The sequence below is a fragment of the Anomaloglossus baeobatrachus genome, chromosome 10 (assembly GCF_048569485.1).
Source record: "Anomaloglossus baeobatrachus isolate aAnoBae1 chromosome 10, aAnoBae1.hap1, whole genome shotgun sequence".
Taxonomy (NCBI): Eukaryota; Metazoa; Chordata; class Amphibia; order Anura; family Aromobatidae; genus Anomaloglossus; species Anomaloglossus baeobatrachus.
This window is the reverse complement of record NC_134362.1, coordinates 123314997-123322466: the sequence shown is the minus strand read 5'-3', so window position 1 is coordinate 123322466 and position 7470 is coordinate 123314997. Positions and strand designations below refer to the sequence as shown.

At 51.1% G+C, this 7470-nt stretch overlaps 1 pseudogene; it reads left to right on the top strand.

The window, feature by feature from the left end:
* Nucleotides 1-2427: 2427 nt before the first annotated feature.
* Nucleotides 2428-2634, top strand: LOC142255445 (U2 spliceosomal RNA; annotated as a pseudogene).
* Nucleotides 2635-7470: the final 4836 nt, after the last annotated feature.

The following is a 7470-nucleotide window of genomic DNA, read 5'->3' as shown; positions in this document are numbered from 1 at the left end:
AAAGGATAACGCCCGAAAAAGACGCCATACATTATGTCAGTGCCATCACTGACAAACCTGGATTGACCATGAAATACATCAATCCCCTTAAAGGTGAGTTAAAACAAGTTTTAACTAAATTGCCTTAATATTGTCATGCATTAGAATGACTGTCTTAGGTAATGATAAATATTTTCTACAGGAAGAGGAGTGTTTGCTGAAACTGAAATCGAAAAAGGGAGTTTTGTTGCAGAATATCGAGGCGAGCTCACGTATGCACTTACGATGGTAGACAACTACTCGAGATTTATGGTTGTGGTACAAGTCAAAGATCTAATGGCCCATACTGCAGCGAAGGTCTTCCAAGCACACTTATGCAGACCTCATGGCTACTCAGAGAGAGTCCTCACAGATCAAGGCACAGCCTTTGAAGCGGAAATCTTCAAGGACTTCTGCAGCTTTTACCGATGCAGGAAGATGCGCACTACACCCTACCATGCTCAAACCAATGGTTATCAACCTGCTCAGGACTTTACCCCATATTCCAGATGTGGCCTTACAAGTGATTTATAGAGGGGTAACAATACGTTGGGATCACCGGATCTAATCTCCCTTTTTATACACCCTAAAATCTTGTTTGCTTTAGAATAAACAATAACATCATAAAGGTATAGCAGTACCGTTTCAAAGTTTCGGTGTCCCAAGCAGCATTCCATCAGCCTCTGGAAGGTTCCTGGCAAATTGCACAGCTCGAAGGGCATGCTTTTGAACTCGCAGAGACCCATCGGGGTGGCAAAGGCGGTCTTCTCCCGGTCTGCCTCAGCAACGGACACTTGCCAATAGCGACTAGTGAGATCAAGGGTAGAAAAATAATTTGCAGTTCTCAATGCAGCTAGCTATTCCTCAATACAGGGGAGTGGTGCTGTCCTTCTTCTTTAACAGGACCAACGGAGCTGCCCAGAGGCTACAACTGTCACGGATAACCCCAGCCTCCTTCATGTTGCTCAACATGTCCTTGGTACACTGGTAATGTGCAGGTAGTTTTGGCTTATATCTCTCTTTGATGGGTGGGTGTGCACTTGTGGGGATGTAGTGTTTGACCCCTTTTATTCTTCAAAAGTCTAGCGGATGTTTGCTGAAGACTTGCTCGTATTCTTGCACTAGCCTGTAGACCCCCTTCTTGTGATGTGAAGGTGTGGAGTCAGTGCCTACGTGTAATTCCTTACACCACTCCTATGGCTGACTTGGTGAGCTGTCACTGAATGGGTGGGCTGAAGCAATGGTGGATGCTGCTGTTTGGATAGCATGTGTATCTACTGAGAACAGCTTATCAATGGTGGCAAATCGGAGCAGCTTAATCTCTTGCTCTCCGCAGTTCAACACTCTCATGGGCACTCTTCCCTTCCATATTAATGAATAAAACTATGATGTAAATAGCATATAGATACCCCACAAATGCAGATAAAAGTAGGTTATGGGAAAAGGGGGAAGAGAGAAACAGGAAAATAGTGGAATAAAGTATACCTTCCAGGTGGGAGAGGAAATGGCAGCACAGCCAGTGGAGGTGAAGCAAGGGGAGCCTGCAACTAAAGAGTTGAGAGCGTTATCACATGGTGACTGAGCCTGATTGTAACGGGAGCATAGAGGTGCCGATCCTGTCTTACCTGCGTTGGTGTAGAAGTGGGTGTCCTGTGGTGGAGTCAGCTATGTGCAGTGGTGGCCGTGGGTTCTTTTATGTGCGACCGTAGTAATAGCTGCGCCCACTTCCTGCATGGGAGTGGAATGCAGTGAGGGTAATGGAACGCACGCCTGCGCATTTGTGTTTAACGTCGCGCATGTGCAGAACGGAGAAAAGGCTGCGCTCACTTCCTAATGAAAGGGAGTGAGACGCATCTGGGAAGGGAAGGGAAAAGATTAAGGTTTGAGGATGATGAAAGGGCTTTCTACGGGCAAGGATGGCAAAGGGTGGCAGTGACGGAAAGTCAGGCAGCCTGTCCTGTCCTGTCCTGTCCGTCCGTCTTTTTGTATCATGAATTGGAAAGACTGCAAGGGGGAGGGGAGGTGCTTGTGTCCAAAAGGAGGAGTTATTCAGATTCATTGCAGTGGGCGGCGGCTGCAAAAAGCACCATTCTTCTTGTTTTTGCTCTGCAAAACAGCCTTTTCAAGGGTTGGCTTGGGTGACAAAATGTCTTCTGTAGGCGTGGGTTTGTCTCCCTCTCCCTAAGATGTGTCCGGTATAGGCCAGGGTGCCACTCAAGGCCGTAACCAATTCGGGTTATAGCTTCTCGGCCTTTTGGCTAAGATCAAGTGTAGTTTCGGAGGACGCTACCTTGGTCGGTACTGGAAGGTGCCTGGGATTGCACGTCTGCCGGCCTTGAGGAAGTGTGTGCGCCTTCTGGTGACACATAGCCCTCTTGTGCCTGGACGGTTCCCAGGCAACGGGAGGCGATCACCTTTGTTATTTTGAAGTCCTACTGATAAACAGAAAAAAAAAAAAATTAAATCTGTTCTTATCAGTTTAATATCTGATACGTCCCCTCTCTGGGGACCATATATTAAATGGATTTTTAGAACAAGGAGATGGAAAAAATCTTGCTCTGTCCACTCCACGCATTGACCTGGTATTGCAGTACCTCCAGGACCGGTGCACCCCTTCTTAACCCAGTTTCCAAAAGCAGAACTCAATTCACCTGATTCAAATGAGCCCCATTAGTGAATTGAAAGCAAAAACTTTATATGCACCTCAATTTGGCCAATTCACTTTTCACACTTTCACCCTTTTTTTTATCTTTCACACCTTTTACTTGCTTTATTGATGCAAAAAGCTGTGCCAAATAGCAAACTCATCTCCACTCAACTTGACCAACTCTGCTATGTCCCGTGCAGTATCTTATTCTCAGTCTTATCTAGATCATTTGCAATTGAATAGAATAGATCCCTTTTGGCTGCTTATGACTGTGTAAAATATGTAGTTTTACTGGGCTGGGATGAGAGAATCCATTGAAGCATGGTGTAGGGATTGTGGTTCCTGTGTGCTAAGAAGAGAGGCTGGCACCAGCCAGAAAGCCCCATTGCAGCCAATAATCACTTAATAACTTTTTCAACTTGTCATCATATGGGAGGCCTTCCATTCCTTGTAGTAGTCTAGTTGCCCACCTTTGAACTGACTCTAACTTCTGAATGTCCTTTTTAAAATGTGGAGCCCAAAACTGGTTCCCATATTCCAGATGTAGCCTTACAAGTGATTTATAGAGGTGTAACAATACGTTGGGATCACGGGATCTAATCTCCCTTTTTATACACCCTAAAATCTTGTCCCAAGCAGCATTCCATCAGCCTCTGGAAGGTTCCTGGCGCATTGCACAGCTCGAAGGGCATGCTTTTGAACTCGCAGAGACCCATAGGGGTGGCGAAGGCGGTCTTTTCCCGGTCTGCCTCAGCAACGGACACTTGCCAATAGTGACTAGTGAGATCAAGGGTAGAAAAATAATTTGCAGTTCTCAATGCAGCTAGCAATTCCTCAATACGGGGAGTGGTGCCGTCCTTCTTTTTTAACAGGATCAACAGAGCTGCCCAAAGGCTACAACTGTCACGGATAACCTCAGCCGCCTTCATGTTGCTCAACATGTCCTTGGTACACTGGCAATGTGAAGGTGGTATTGGCTTATAGCTCTCTTTGATGGGTGGGTGTGCACCTGTGGGGATGTGGTGTTGGACCCCTTTTATTCCCCCAAAATCTAGCGGGCTTCCCACCGGTAACCCGCTCCCCAGCTTGGATGGATGCTGAGGGAGCCCCTTTTGCCCGCAGGCTCTGGCCCTGGGAACTGTAGCCTTGGCGGTGACTGTGCTTCCCTCTACGGTGTGAGCTGTTGCCTTCAATCGGGTCTTGACTGCTGGGAAACCCTGGAGGTTCCTGTCGCTAACGGATTTGACCGGTTTTACGGCGACTCCTAGCCTGGTCGGGGTCCGTAGGCCCTGCCGGATGGTGCTGGCTTCTCTTCACTCCCCGATCTGGTACCGGCGGGCCACCGCCCATCCCCGGTCCGTACGGTTCACTCCAATCAGCCTCTCCTGCAGAAGGTCACCACCGTCTGCCAACCTTGCTGAGTGCCCGGGCCACACACCCGGACACGGTCAGTCTCCTCTCCTCTTCACTTCTCTAACTCCAAAACTGATCTCTAATCTGACTCCTTTTCCCGCCTCCAGGACTGTGAACTCCTCGGTGGGTGGGATCAACCGCCTGGCCCACCCCCTGGTGTGGACATCAGCCCCTGGAGGAAGGCAACTAGGATTTGTGTTTAGCTTCGGTGTGCCTAGCCGGAGTGTAGAGTGTGTTGGTGTAGTACCTGTGACGACCTGGCTTGTCCAGGGCGCCACATTCCCCTATAGTAAAATGCAGACCGTCCGCGGGCTGCCCGTCCATCACCGGTTTTATTTTCACAACTGAAAAAGAATAAAACGGTAAAACATGTAAAAGCATCATAAACATTTTACAACGGTACAGCTTCCGCTCTTCTCCCACCCAAACAACCTGGCCCTGATGCTGCCCCTAAGAAGCGGGCAGCACCCCTTGACCCCAGTCCAGCACCAAGTTGCCCGAGCGGGTTCTGTCTCTTTCAGGGGGCCCACGTCCAAGGGGACCCCTGAACCCCCGGAGGATCGCCACCGGTTATGGTAGTGGCGGGCCTAGGCCATCCCTTTCCTCCAGGCCCATCCTCCCAAATCAGCCTCTCCGGAGGCGGTAACGGTGTCAAGCCAACAAACATTTTTATTTACATTGCACTAAGTTTGTGGTTGCCCTGCAAGTTCTCGGGCTTGTCCGTAAGCAGTTCCTTACGCAATGGTTGCACAGTCCCTACGGGGACAACAGTTGCCGGCAACGGCCGGTTTAATCACGGTTCAATCAGGTAAACTTCTTTGGTTGATCATCTTTACTTATCATTTAAAACTTTCAAACTGGTACACTCAACACATAAAGCCCCCCCCTTTTAAAGAGTAGTTTCCCTGTACCTAAGTGGGGGTCTACCTAGGTTGGGGCGAGTGGACCTTCGGGGTCCGGTGTCAGTGGTGACAGGCAGTGGGGCAGAGGGAACAGTCAGTTCCTCCTCCCTGCTATCATGTGGGGCAGGCGGAGGCGTAGGGGAGCTGGGTACAGGTACCTCCCTGGGCACTGGCTCGCGGTTAACCGTTTCCATCATTTCTTCATCCACGGGTTGTGGGAACAGTATCACTGGAAGGATCACCGCACCGTTCTGTGTAGGCCAGTCTGCTGGAAAATCACCCATCATGGTGTGGATTACCTCTTTTTCCTTCTCCACTGGACTGGGAACTGGAGCCTCATCCGCTACTCTCAATGCTGGTGGGCACTTCTTCAGGTGGTCTCGGGAAACCGTGGCCAAAGTCCCCCCCTGGTCACGGCTGATCTGGTAGGCCTTCCCATTCTCCCATCCTGTGGGCTGGACTACATACGGGTTTTTTTCCCATTGATCATCCAGCTTGTGGGCCCTTCTTTTCCGCTTCAGCACTACATCCCCAGGTTGGAAGGAACCGGCAGGCGCCTTCTTGTTGAAGCACTGCTCCTGTTGTCCCCGACTCCGGCACAAGTTCTTTTCAACATACTCCTGGACCTGTCGGTACTGTGTCCTCCGCCGAGTGTCCCATTCAGCTGTCGACAGGAGTGCTTCTGAAGCTTCCAAGCCCATTTCCAGATCCACTGGTAGCCGGCCGGGACGAGCTCTCATCAGGTATGCTGGAGTGCATTTCGTAGAGCTGGAAGGGATGTTGTTGTACATATCGACCAGGTCAGGTAGCTTCTCCAGCCACAGGTTCCGCTCTTCCAGTGGTAACGTCTTGAGGAGGCCCAGGACCAAGTGGTTCATCTTTTCACAAATGCCATTGGTTTGGGCGTGGTAAGGCGTGGTCCGGATTTTCTTGCAGCCGTACAACTGGCAGAATTCCTGGAATACCTCTGCTTCAAAGGCCGGACCCTGGTCGGTAAGCACCCTCTCCGGGTACCAATGCGGTCAACAGAAATAAGCCTGGAAAGCCTTAGCAGCGGTGCGGCCGGTTAAGTCCTTAACTGGGACAACCACCAGGAACCTCGAGTAGTGGTCTACGATGGTCAGAGCGTAGGTGTACCCACTTCGGCTGGGGGTGAGCTTTACATGGTCAAGGGCAACCAGCTCCAGCGGTTGGTGTGTAATGATCGGGTGTAGGGGTGCCTTCTGGCTGGCCTCGTCCTTCCTTCTCAATGCGCAAGGGCCACATTCTCGGCACCAGGCCTCCACAGATTCCCGCATTCCACTCCAATAGAACCGCTCTCTTAACAACATCTCTAGCTTCTTCCACCCGAAGTGCACTGCACCATCATGGTATGCTTGCAGGACGGTGGGCACGTTAGCCTGGGGAATCACCAGCTGGCGGATCTTCTCGTGAGTCTTTGGATTAATCAGCTCGCGATACAACTTCCCCTGGTGTAGGTATAGCCGGGTCCGTTCTTGCCACAGACGTTGGGCTTCGGCAGGGGCAGCAGGGTCTATCCCAGCAGAACCCTGTTCCACTAGAGTCTTGACCAGGCGGACAGCAGGTGCCTGGTCCTGAGCTTCCTGCCAGTCCTGTCGGGGCAGCGGATCCAGGTTCACCCGTTGTTGGTAGACGTGCACCTTCTCAGTGAATGGCCGGTGAAATGCAGGCAACTCGATCTCTTCGAGGTCATCATCCTCTGGCCCCTCTTCCGACAGGTGAGGCATCCGGGAGAGTGCATTGGCATTGACGTTGGTACGGCCGGCCCGGTACTTGATGGTGAAATCGTAGTTGGCTAACCTGGTCACCCACCGCTGCTCCAACGCGCCCAGCTTGGCCGTATCTAGATGGGTCAGCAGGTTATTGTCTGTGTACGCGGTGAACTTGGCTGCTGCCAGGTAATGGCGGAACCGCTCGGTGATAGCCCACACCAGTGCCAAGAGCTCAAGCTTGAAGGAGATGTAGTTCTCAGGGTTCCTCTCAGTCGGTCGGAGTTTTCGGCTAGCATAAGCTATTACCTTTTCCCTTCTGTCTTAGACCTGGGATAGAACAGCCCCCAAGCCCACATTGCTGGCGTCGGTGTAGAGGATGAATGGGCGGCTGTAGTCAGGGTACGCTAGGATTTCCTCTCCGGTCAGGGCTGTTCTCAGCTGGCGGAAGGATTCCTCATGCTTTTCTTCCCACACCAATGGGGCTACTAGGGATCTACCACCCTTGGTCTGTCCTACGAGGAGGTCTTGCATGGGGGCAGCCATCTTTGTGTACCCCTTAATGAAGCGACGGTAATATCCCACCAGGCCCAGAAACTGCCTCACTTCCCTCACTGTGGTCGGTCTCGGCCAGTCTTGGATGGCGGTGATCTTCTCGGGGTTGGGGGCGACACCTTCCGCACCAACCACATGTCCTAGGTACTGCACTCTGGGTTTCAGCAGATGACACTTTGAGGGCTTCAACTTCATCCCATACTTG